The sequence below is a fragment of the Macrobrachium nipponense genome, chromosome 18 (assembly GCF_015104395.2).
Source record: "Macrobrachium nipponense isolate FS-2020 chromosome 18, ASM1510439v2, whole genome shotgun sequence".
Lineage (NCBI taxonomy): Eukaryota > Metazoa > Arthropoda > Malacostraca > Decapoda > Palaemonidae > Macrobrachium > Macrobrachium nipponense.
In genome coordinates this window covers 81,801,932-81,815,872 of record NC_087211.1, presented here as the reverse complement: position 1 = coordinate 81,815,872, position 13,941 = coordinate 81,801,932, and positions in this window count along the sequence as shown.

Below are 13,941 nucleotides of genomic sequence, written 5' to 3'. Positions count from 1 at the left end.
ATTGTAATTTAATTCAAATTTACTAGGGGATGAAGGGCAAAAATGGTCTCGTGGTACTAGGCTGCAGTGTATAATGTAGAACTGTTGCACCGTTTCTATTTTAGTTGGTGTTAATCAATATTGCTACTTTAATATACGGCACTCATTGTGGAAGTTATCAAAATTCTCCGAAGGATGGTTAATAGTAACACTAAAGTATGGCGCCGATAAATAACTAAAATAACGCGCACTGAATTTAACCAGACAAAAGCTAACACTGATCAGTTAATCAGTTTGACTTGGCATAACTCGTCAAATTAAAACCTATAGTTTTGTATGTAAACAAACTTTTATAACAGTAATCACTAAATCTGCGTATTTATAATATCGGCGTGAAGCCAAAGTAATTAATCTTTGAACGAAGTTTCGCAAATGTTTTAATTGAATTAAAATAGAACATAATACTATGTCTGACTTTGTGATTGGCACTAAGCAGGCAGTGTTGTTGCTTCGTCCACTCTTCTGCTGCAACGTCAAGTTACGTCATTTAAATTTATTTTAAAGTGAAAGAGGACTAGAGGAGGCAAAGAGAAATATGAATGTGATCTGCCGCAAATTTTCTCGCAAACCCAGTCGGTGGATCCCCAGGCTTAGGAAATGTAATCAAGAACGAGATCATGGCTGCCAAGTTGATTAGATGGCCTAGTGAGGGAGTACAAAGTTTAAACTAATTGGTGAGTCGTGTTCCTCGTCAGTTTTACGATTTATAATTATTATTATTATTAATATTATTATTATTCAGTCCGTAGGAAAAGCCTTTCTATTATTATTATTATTATCAATATTATTATTATCATTATTATTATTATTATTATTATTATTATTATTATTATCCAGTCTGTAGGAATAAATATAGTATCACATCCTACCGGCCATGACCCAACTTCCTTTTAGATTAAAAAAAATATATATTTAAAGAAAAACTTGTTTGCATTTTTCACTCTGAAAATGAATAACTGTATTGCTTGAATTTAGAAACTATTATTATTATTATTATTATTTTTTTTTTTTTTTTTTTTTTTTTTTTTTTTTGCTCTATCACAGTCCTCCAATTCGACTGGGTGGTATTTATAGTGTGGGTTTCCGGGTTGCATCCTGCCTCCTTAGGAGTCCATCACTTTTCTTACTATGTGTGCCGTTTCTAGGATCACACTCTTCTGCATGAGTCCTGGAGCTACTTCAGCCTCTAGTTTTTCTAGATTCCTTTTCAGGGATCTTGGGATCGTGCCTAGTGCTCCTATGATTATGGGTACGATTTCCACTGGCATATCCCATATCCTTCTTATTTTCTATTTTCAGATCTTGATACTTATCCAATTTTTCCCTCTCTTTCTCTTCAACTCTGGTGTCCCATGGTATTGCGACATCAATGAGTGATACTTTCTTCTTGACTTTGTCAATCAACGTCACGTCTGGTCTGTTTGCACGCATCACCCTATCCGTTCTGATACCATAGTCCCAGAGGATCTTTGCGTGATCGTTTTCTATCACTCCCTCAGGTTGGTGCTCGTACCACTTATTACTGCAAGGTAGCTGATGTTTCTTGCACAGGCTCCAGTGGAGGGCTTTTGCCACTGAATCATGCCTCTTTTTGTACTGGTTCTGTGCAAGTGCCGGGCATTCGCTTGCTATGTGGTTTATGGTTTCATTTTTCGTATTGCACTTCCTACATATGGGAGAGATGTTATTTCCGTCTATCGTTCTTTGAATATATCTGGTTCTTAGGGCCTGATCTTGTGCCGCTGTTATCATTACTTCAGTTTCCTTCTTTAGCTCTCCCCTCTGTAGCCATTGCCATGTGTCATCGCTGGCTAGTTCTTTAGTCTGTCTCATGTATTGTCCGTGCATTGGTTTGTTGTGCCAGTCCTCTGTTCTGTCTGTCATTCTCCTGTCTGTATATTTCTGGTCTTCGTCTACTTTTATTAGTCCTTCTTCCCATGCACTCTTTAGCCACTCGTCTTCACTGGTTTTCAGATATTGCCCAAGTGCTCTGTTCTCAATGTTGACGCAGTCCTCTATACTTAGTAGTCCTCTCCCTCCTTCCTTTCGTGTTATGTATAGTCTGTCCGTATTTGCTCTTGGGTGTAGTGCTTTGTGTATTGTCATATGTTTCCTGGTTTTCTGATCTATGCTGCGGAGTTCTGCCTTCGTCCATTCCACTATTCCTGCGCTGTATCTGATTACTGGCACTGCCCATGTGTTTATGGCTTTTATCATATTTCCTCCATTGAGTTTTGACTTGAGTATCGCCTTGAGTCTCTGCATGTATTCTTTCCTGATCGTGTCCTTCATCTCTTGGTGTTTTATATCCCCTCCTTCCATTATTCCCAGGTATTTGTATCCTGTCTCATCTATGTGTTTGATGTTGCTCCCATCTGGTAGCTTTATCCCTTCAGTTCTCGTTACTTTGCCTTTTTGTATGTTGACTAAGGCGCATTTTTCTATTCCAAACTCCATTCTGACCAGAACCAGAGGAGAAAAGGTTGGATGCTTTTGAGATGAAGCTGCTGAGAAGAATACTTGCCATTAAATGGGATGATTATGTTAGAAATGAAGACATCAGGGTGAGATTGAGGCAAAGGCCAGTCAGTACCAGGTTGAAGAGGGGAAGGCTGAAATGGTTTGGACATGTTGAGAGGATGGAAGAGAATAGAGACCCCAGGAGAGCACTGAGAGCAGTACAAATAGGAAGAAGACGCTGGGTAGACCAAGAACGAGGTGGATAGACATAATTGTCAGGGATCTTGAGGATGAAAATCAAAACTTAGAGGTAGCGAGGGAAATGGCTCGGGATAGAGACAGATGGAGAGGAACTGTATCAGCCTTATGCCACTGGCCAGTGGCGGGAAGATAAATCTAAATCTAATCCTGATGTCCCCAGATACAATCCTTACAGTCTGGATTAGGGCATCTATTTCCTTGATGCTCTTACCATACAGCTTGATGTCGTCCATGAAATCAGATGGTTGATTCTGTTGCCTCTTTTCTTGAGTTGGTACCCGGCATCCATCTTCTGTAGTAATTATTATTATTATTATTATTATTATTATTATTATTATTATTATTATTATTATTATTTTGTGGTAGAAGTTTGTGAGTGGGTGGTTAATTGGTGTAAAATAAGTTACGATATATTATTATTATATATTATTAAAAATATTCATAGCATGAATTCAAATGTAGAAACAAATCCACATTATTATTAGTAGTAGTAGTAGCAGCTTAACCTGACCACAACATAAGACATTCCACTTTAAGACTCGTAAGGCTGCCTCGGTATTTTCGTTCTTAGTCTAGAGTTGAAAACTTCTAATTATAAGATTCAAGTTGCACAGATTAGAAACTTACTAGCCAGGCAGATAACAGTTCCTTTCCGCCAGCTCGATCCTATTGTATTTCTCCCAACTATTTTTTACTTTGTTTGTTTGTCTCTTACATTCTAGACCCAGGATAGTGCATATTATGAGCCCAGCTGTTATGAGGAATAACTTGAGTGTGAGATGAGAGTTAAGACTATATATAAAAGTAGGTATCGTAATCAGAATTTGAGTAACAACTTGAGCGTGAAATGAGAGAAAAGACAAGACTATATATATATATATATATATATATATATATATATATATATATATATATATATATATATATAAGTAGGCCTACGTTATCAGAATTTGAGTAACAACTTGAGTGTGAAATGAGAGAAATACTATATATATCAGTAGGCCTATGTAATCAGAATTAAGAATTAAAAACTTGGTGAGTAAGCTGAATAAGGAAATGTCCTCAATTACGCCTAGAAAAAAAAAGTTCATTAAAGTATAGGATCGATGTGTGTGTGTGTGTAACATTAATGTATTTGTTTGTTTATATTTTAGTAGAGAAAATATACAATATTTTGCAATATTAACAGAATTACATTCAGAATTTTATCTGAACAATTCCGAGACGTATCCGCCCAAGACCAAACCCCGCCAAGCCCTGACCAAGGAAGGTCCTGACAACCTATAGACCGAATCGCCCGCTCTCTCTCTCTCTCTCTCTCTCTCTCTCTCTCTCTCTCTCTCTATATATAATATATATATATATATATATATATATATATATATATATATATATTCCTCCTCAAAAGCAAAGAGTGAGCAAACCATCAGTCAACAAAAGCGCGCGCTATCTCGTACGTAGACGGCCAAGTTTTAGAGGCCATAAAAGAAGAGGGTTGTGAACTACATCTCTCCGCGCTGTGATTTCTGTAACAAAAAGTCTCCATTCTCTCCCCTCCCCACCCCCGTCTCCCTTCACTCCCCCCCCCCCCTCCTCTCTTGATCAAACCGGTGAGGGAAAGATAGGCTCTTTTTCATTGTTGTTTCTGCCACGTGTGTTATATACGGCCTTCGAAGCAGCAGCAGGCATTTGGAACTCGAAGCTGGAGGGAGGGAGGGAGAGGGGTTGGTTTGGAAAGGAATTGGATATAGTAGAGCATCATTTCCATAAAAAAAAAGGGAGCAGGAATAAGAAGAAAAAAAATGGAGGGAAGTGGTTGGTAGCCTCATGATGCAAATTTCATTTTGGTGTTTCTCTGTAGAAATTTACAACTGCCTTCTACTGTGGTGGTGCAGTTACTAGTACTATCATTCTATCCACCTGAGTAACTTGGATTGCAATCGTTTGGATCTCTCTCTCTCTCTCTCTCTCTCTCTCTCTCTCTCTCTCTCTCTCTCTCTAACATAGGATCGCGATTTCCTTAAATTACTGTCAATATCTATAGGAAATCTCGGTGATTGCATAAAGTTCGGTTGAAACCTGAAAATGTGATTTTCTTATGACGATTGCTAGGCCTATTATAGTTAAATCTATCTTTGAGATCAAAGTATGATATTAATTGGTTTAATGATCGTATAACATACGAGTAGTAGCCATTAGTTGCCCAGGAGTAGGTGCTCATGCTGGTATATGGCCAGGTTTCAATCTAAAATGGCTTTACTTTGAGTGCACGTGAATCAAGTTTTCAGTTCGTAGCTTAACTTTAATCCATTAGAATACTTGTGTTGAGCATCTTAATCTAATAGTCGTTAACACTGTTAAGTTTATAAAATTAATATACTATGAAATACTCAAAAGAATTGCGAGAATATAGGATTGTACAGTAAGTTCCAAAACTGAAGCAACAAATTTCAGAGAATTTCGTTCGAAATTCACTAACTGGCAACTACAACTCGTAGCTGAAAAAAATTTTTTTTTTCTACAGTGAAAGCTCTATCAAGCAAAATAAAGCTAACATATGATGCACAAATATCAAATCTATAATATTTATAACAATCATAAGAAAAAATTACGGTAATAGTAATTATTTTAAAGTATAGCAATTACTTCAAGCTATAGAAACGAAACAATTTGAAATTCTCGTTCAACACAGGATTACCAACATTACCAATTTATAGTTCGAGCAATGTGGAAACAAATATTTAATATTATAGTGTAATATCAATTATTTTAGCGAAGATGCATAAAACCATGCAAGTATCAATAGAATGTGAAGGGAAAATCTCCGCGACATTAAACATAATCAACCATGAATGCACCTAGATTCAATGGAGAAGTTGGGGGTGGTTGGTAATTCTGATTCTAGCTTCTAGGACCGAGCATAAAACACCATCTTCGAGAAAGGCTCTAACCTCTGCTGCTACCTTCAGGTGACTAGGCCTAGTTCCGGGCATTGCAAGGCTTACAATGCAGGGCCACTGTCTGTTATTTACGCAGATAGAACCTTCAGGACCGACACCAGTACCTGTCATTGCACCTGGGAAACAGACTCGCTATATAAAAAATAAGAAAGTCGGTCGCAAGCAACCAGAACACCCGTAAAATCACCATCTGGTTAAGTAGGGAGAACGGACCAGAACCCCAACCCAACCTACCCCTTCCCCCCTCTAACCTCTACCTCTACCCACAATACTAACTCCACCTTTTTCACTTCAACCTATTACCTCAAATCTTCTAATCATATCCCAACCGTGAAATTTAAGACTGAATTTGCGTAAGTGGGCGTATCATGAGGCAGTGATATCACCCAAATTCATATTTCCACTGACAACCAGTAATCGGTTCGATCCAGTCAAGTATTATGCATACAGAAAATTTATGAATTTGGGGGGATATATATATATATATATATATATATATATATATATATATATATATATATATATATAAAGAAGCAACTGAGCATGACCAATAGGCCTAGTGCTCGATTCTTAAAACAGACCTCTGGTTATTCCTGATAGGTAAAATTGTCCTGAGAGAGAGAGAGAGAGAGAGAGAGAGCATAACAGGGGATACTCGAATTAAAATAATGCTCGCCAAGCATATTCACACTCCGGATCGTATGGACAAGAATAGTCTCACTTATGCACTGAAAAAAAAGTGGAAACCTACGAAAATACTTATTTGGTGCGACCCTGAACGCAATTCCGCATGCAAAATTTTGCACAATCGAGAAATTCCATGAAATTATTAACTAACAAGCTGGAAAATATATTTCCTTGATTCTTGAAATAGGCCTAACCATGTAACCAACGCTAAACGCGCACATGACTTGGATTTTTTTTTTTTTTTTTTTTTACACCAACTTGTCTTATTTATATTTCATTTATTGAGATGCTAAACTTCACTGTGCTTTATCAAAAGAAATCATAATAACTTTCGATATAACGCTATAAAAGTAGAAAGTTAATTTACAAATATTAGGCCAATGCTTACGTATGCACACGGTTCCTGCTGCCACTCTATGGTGAACACTTCATATCACACTTTGGAAGCCCCAGATGCTTCTTTGGGGAATTTCTTTTTTTTTCTATTAATAAACAATCACTGAACTAACATTGATCATTCACTGGGGAAATACTTTGTGCGCTTATACAGTTAATCACTGATACGTATTATCAGATAAATAGGATGACAATAATTGAAATAAAATATACTAACTGGCAACCCCATGAGTTTCTATAGAAGTACGATCAATTCTGAGATTTGTCGCTTCACTTCTGGAACTTACTGTACGTATCAATGTGGAGTTCTTGAAGAACGTTATCCTAGTATACTTCGCCTGCTTATCATCTGTAAAATTGCTAATCAAAATTGTGGCAAAGCATGTGATGTTACAGTTTGCATAACAAATCTTTGTTGAATAGATTCTCTCCGTGAGAAAATCAGAGGACACGTAACGGTTATGGCTTCAGCATCAGCTAAAATCGTAAATTTATGCCACCGAAGCAACGTGGTACTACGATATGACCATCTCTTGAAATTGCGCCAAGAGCATCAGGATAACTTTCGCTGGTTAAGGGGTTCGTCTTGTTGTTGGGCTTATCCAGACTTTTTTTTCTTTTTTCTTCCGCGTTTTCGTGTCCTTTTGCAACCTCTCTCTCTCTCTCTCTCTCTCTCTCTCTCTCTCTCTCTCTCTCTCTCTCTTGTGCAAGTATATGAGTGTATGATTATATTGCAAACGTATGAACCGGCTTTCTGCCATGTTGGTTTTAACTATTCTGTTTGCTTTCGAGACTGCATGTGTATACGGATGCATACACAGACATGCGCGTGCACGCGTGTACACACACACACACATACATACAAAAGGACACACACACATAAGGCTCAGGCCTTGTACACACCACACCATTCTCGCGCTTCTATGGTACTAAGGCCCGTCTTTTCCAGACTACTTTCACTTATCTGCAAAGCATTTTCTAGGTCCTCCTGTCGTCTTTTTTCCATAAACGTGTGAATGATATTGATGGAGAATTCTGTCTGAAGAGAAGGAAGACTCATGTAGATGCTGTGTGTTAACAGCTTAGTGTAGGAGGTATGAGACTAGCATGTGTATGTTACAGCTTAGAGATATGAGACTAACATGTGTACGTTGCCTATTACAGTCGTCTCCCACATAATACGTCTAATGGCCAGGAAGGGTATACACTTGCATATGAATGTTTATTAAATTAATACGAATTCTTGAATAAATATGGAAGTATAAATTAAGGAAAACTGAAATTCGGCCAGAGCTTTATAAGTTGTTTTTTTGGTATTCTTTAAAAAAAACGGAGATATGATTTTTTCAAACTTCTCTGATAACACTGCTACTGAGATATTGTTCTTGTGGAGGCTTATCTAAAATCTTTGATAGTGTAGTTTTATTATCTCTTAAGCAATATGCAACTCAACAGATTGTCATAAAAATAACAAACGGCTATGAATTAAATAAAAAATGATAGCGTTGTTATCAACGAATCTGGTAGCTTGGACTTGTCTTCGAGTGACAATAATTTTCAGCGTCATCTGAAACACCAACAATACTAACAAGCATTTCATGTTAAATAGGGATAAGACTTTCCATTGAACCGTGATTTTTCCAGCTCTTTTTAAGTCAAATGTGCAATCACATCTTCCTGGCGTGCGCTTACACACTGTCATTCCTGTAGTACGACTATCAACACCAAGTCGTGATCTAGCTTATATGGCCGTAGTTTCTGCATTATTTATATTATTATAATTATGGAGAAACTGTTAAAAGGTGTGTGACCAGATTTCATATACGGGGTAATGAGTATTTCACATGTGGATATGTTCGAATGTCACGAAGTTGCTGTTTAGCCCACTCGTACCCGTTTATTGTCCCAGCATCAGCCTAGAGTTTCCAGACGCCAACCATTTTTTTTCTTTCTTTCTTTTTTCATTTCAGGCTGAACAGACTATCAGAGCCTGTGCTGACTTCAGGTTGTTTCTGTCTAACTAAGGTAACAACATTTTTCTTATAGCCAGCATATATAGATTCAAAATATGAGAAGTAAAAACAGCAAAATAATAGGTGGAAGTAGATACTTAGACCGAATGTACATTTGAATAATCAAAGCGGTTGTCTGATGCGATATAAATGGGTTACTTCGTTCAACATGTAATGAATATTATTTAAATAAATGATTGTGTTGTACGATGAGACTAAGGTCACGCTGCTACTTTTTTTAAAGCTGTTTTCTACAGTTCATACGTAGCTTATCAGTGATTGTAGTTGCAGTGTGCGCTGACATTAGAGAGAATCTTACGTTGTCACTGAGCTGACGGGAATTAGTGATATTTACCAAGCGGTTGCAGTCTTATCTTAACAGATCGATCAGTTATTTCTTTACAATATCTCTCTCTCTGCAGAACTGCCAGAAACCTATATGCGCTGTATGCAGACATTCTCGTATTTCCGAAATGATTAATGACGCGTGTCATTTGTTTTCCTTTTTTTAAATTGCTGGAGTACTGTTTAAGTGTTTTTTTGTCAAACAAAGTTGTCTGAAGTGGCGGTTTCCGTCTTATCCTGGACGTTTTGTGCGAGTGAGGCTAACTTCAAGGGGTATATATATCTCTGTCTTGGCTATTTCGCTGGTAAGGTTGATTGCAATAGACGCTTCCTCGGTCAACCCTAGTACTAAGCCTGCACGTTTTAAGTTAGTACGTGCTACTCGATTTGTCTGTGATCCGTATTTCGCTGGTGACGTGACATTTTTCATCCCTTTGCTTTTGTGTGCGTGTGTTTTTTTTCTGTTGACTGATTTATTTTCTGTTCTATTTATTCCCTTTTCACAAAGGATCAGTATTACATTCCCTTAGTTTTTGGGAGTCTAGTTCATCTCTCTTTATATATATATATATATATATATATATATATATATATATATATATATATATATATATATATATATATGTTGTATGTGTTATTTATATTCATGTATTTCAGCGTGTTTTTCATTTATATAAAATACACAAACTCTTTCTATTTAGAAACATCTGCACCGAGACCGTTAATTCTGATGATCGTTGCGAGTGGGGCCTTCAAAAATAGTCATGCTCGCATGTAAGCAAAGCTCTCTCTGGCAAAGCACCGGTTGCCGGGGCATGGGGTACGAGATGACGTGACCTTCAAGCAGATCCTTGATCGAATGCCTTCAGGACACCGTTCTTTTATTTATTTTTTTTTTCTATCCAGTTTTTATTACTTAGTCTATTAACAACTGGTTAATATAGTCGATTACATGACTTGATTTTTGTGGATGGCTTTATATTTATTGATTTATTTTTATATTGATTTATTTTTACTAAAATTTCACTTTTACGGATTATACGATGTTCTGATCTCTGAGGATGAAATGAGAATCGAGGATATCGTGAATTTTTTTTTCTGTTATTTAGAAAAAATACATTTTGAAGTTCATTTTACGATTCAATACAGATACAATATATGTAATTTATTTACAAAATCAACAAATATATAGTCATCATATATTTTTTTCATTATAGATCAGTATACTTAAATTAATATGTATATTCATACATGAATATCTTTTTACTGTAATACAACAGTATAATATGAAGATAAAAGGCCCACTATATGGTTGCAACGTTAAAAATAGTGTTTTATGGGCCTTTTATCTTCATATACTTACACATATACACATACCTACATACTGTTTATACATACCCATTACACATACGTATATATCTGTATACCCTAAAGTATGTATATACATATACGTACACATACCCACATACTGTTTGTACATACCCATTACGCATACGTATATATATGTATACCCTAAAGTATGAATATACATATACGTACAAATACCCACATACTGTTTATGCATACCCATTACACATACGTATATATCTGTATACCCTAAAGTATGTACATACATATACGTACACATACCCACATACTGTTTATACATACCCATTCATTACACATACGTATATTTCTGTTTACCCTAAAGTATGTATATACATGTACGTACACATACCCACATACTGTATATGCATAAACGTACACATACCCACATACTGTATATACATATACGTGCACATACCCACATAATGTATATACCATACCCATTACACATGCATAAACATCTGTAAACACCAATAATTTTTTAACTATCGTGAATTAAGACTTGGTGCATCGTAAATTGTGGAAGGGGAAAAAACGCGCGCGCGCGAAAAAAAATATCATCAGACACAAAAGCGCGCCAAAGTGTCATTTCCCTCCTCCCGCCGCCGGCAGGACAGACAGGCAGGCAGCCGGAGTTCATGACGTGATGTCTGCTGCTGCTCTCCTCCTCCGTCTGTCCGTCCTAGGAGTCTCAGCCCCAGGACCCACGTCCGTGCCAGGTTGAGCAGGGGAATGACAATTCATGGGACTTCCTCTCTTTTCTCTGAAATGTTATGGCAGTGAATGTTTCATTTTTATAAAAGTAGTCCGCTTATTAGGTTTGAGTCTGGGATCTAAATTCATGGTCCATTTTTTTGTTTCAAATTTAAGTGGAAATGATCATTAAACAGGATGATAGTTGAGCCTACGAACTAAATTCATGGTCAATTTTTTCCCCTCGAAATTCAAGTGGAAATTATCAGTAAACAGAATGATAGTTGAGCCTACGAACTAAATTCATGGCCCATTTTTTCCTCGTAAGTGGAAATGATCATTAAACAGGATGATAGTTGAGCCTACGAACTAAATTCATGGTCAATTTTTTCCCTCGAAATTTAAGTGGAAATGATCAGTAAACAGGATGATAGTTGAGCCTACGAACTAAATTCATGGTCCATTTTTTTTTCTAATTTAAGTGGAAATGATCAGTAAACAGGATGATAGTTGAGCCGGTGAAATAAATTCCTAGTCCATTTTTTCCCTGGGATTTACTGGAAGTTAAATGTTCAATATAAAAGTATTGACGACTGTGTTTATTCTACCACATAACAGCATAATACCATCTTCGTTCGTACGCGTTTCAAATCACGGGCATAACACGTTGGAATTTCATCATTTTAGTGTTCACAGGAAAATAATACTGAGACATCTGTATAATTGCGTATTTTCGGCTTATAAAGTGTTTAATGTCAGGAGAAATGCATTCTTGTTTGGGACCAGTCGACTCTTTGTCTGCGTCTGTTAATTTTAACAAGAGCTAATAACTTTAAAGACAATATATATATATATATATATATATATATATATATATATATATATATATATATATATATATACTATATATCGAGAAAGGTGCTTAAACGGCCAAATTTATTAATTTCAGGATATTTTTGGATCCTATAGGGAAACAAACACTTATTGTAATAGTAAACCGCACGTGACCTTAAGTATAATACGGAAGTATATAAATCAAAGTCAGCATCTATAATTCCCTTGAAGTACATATCTGTATATATATATATATATATATATATATATATATATATATATATATATATATATGCGAATAACACAGGAAGATGATAGGCAGAAATCCAAGAGCTTTCGTCTTTATCAAGAAAAAGTCTGCCTATCATTTTCCTGTGATATTCGCTTATTTAATGAGGTCACGTGCATCTACTTTGATTTTTTAAGCACACACACATATATAAATATATATATATATATATATATATAATATAATATCTATATATATATATATATTTGCTGTGCATAACATGGAATATTCCCTCACATACGTAACAAGGGATCTTACCAATTGAAATCTTACTAATTCATTCAAGAAAGCAGATTTCATACATCAGCGTAGACTTTTATACTTCTATCACTTCATTGTCATCAGTGACTAAGCCATTGTCCTTCATATACCGATCCTTCTCTGACCATTATTCCTTATCGTAATGGCTATCCTGAGCCTTGTTTTGAAACTTACTCACCGTATATATACCATATGTCACGGATTCTACCTCGCCTACGAAACCTGCTGTCCGGTTTAGAAGCCATTCGAGATCGTTTGGCGAACCCGTTTAGGCCAATTAACAAGGGAGTGCTTCGGTCAATGACAGAAATATCCTAATCTCCCCCCTCCCGCCCAGGAATGTAAACTCGTTCAGAACCGTTCGAATTTGGCTTCGTCGGAGCCTTTAGGGATGGGTGTTCGTTCTGATATTGACGCTTCGAATTTCAGATTTAGTATATATGAGATATATAACTGTTTGTTTCTTTCGCAAAACATGATTATGATTTAGAAATGTCTCTAGGCTCCATAAAGGCGGAAATGCAAACCAGTCTCGTCTCACGATCCGAACGCACTTTCGCGCCAAATCGCCGAAGAAGGAGAAGGGAAAAAAGCGCGGGAACCTTCAACCTCCCAAGGCCACCACCGTCAGAAACACCCAACGACCTCCTCCTCGGTCACGTGTCAAGGGAGCCGGCTGAAAGGATGAGAGGAGACGGATGGATGGATGGATGTGAAGCAAGAGATGATAAACAGATGACTTGGCGAATATGAGAGTCGGGGTTATCTGAATTTTCAACTGGGCGATTTTGGATACGACGACTGCAAAGGCTACAGAACTACTCTCGACGTCAATTTATAAAATTATGATAAATATCATTTCCGCTTTGACGATAAACGCACGGATGGCGTCATCAACGACTGAATGCTTTATTTATACGTTATTCTTGCACCCTAGAATTCTGGTGACGACTTCGCCCAAACAGGTTTTGCGAGAATCGGTTGGAAAGTTCCGACACTTCGAGTCATAAGTGTTATACCTACCTCGGGATTCTCTCCGTAGGGGTATAGTGCCATCAGTGCACCGCGTGCAGTACGCTGTATGCATCACTTTCAAGGTTCTTTGCAGCGTCCCTTAGACCCCAAGCTTCAACCCCTTTCATTCCTTTTACTGCACCTCCTTTCCTATTCTTTCTTCCATCTAAAAAAAAAAAATAGTTTCGTCGTGCAATTGCGAGGTCTTCCTCCTGTTACACCTTTGTAACCGTTTTACAGAAAATGTACCTATCAGCGCCGAATGACCTCGTAGGTCCCAGCGCTTGGCCTAAATTGTTTATCTTATCTCCTCCTATCTCGGGAT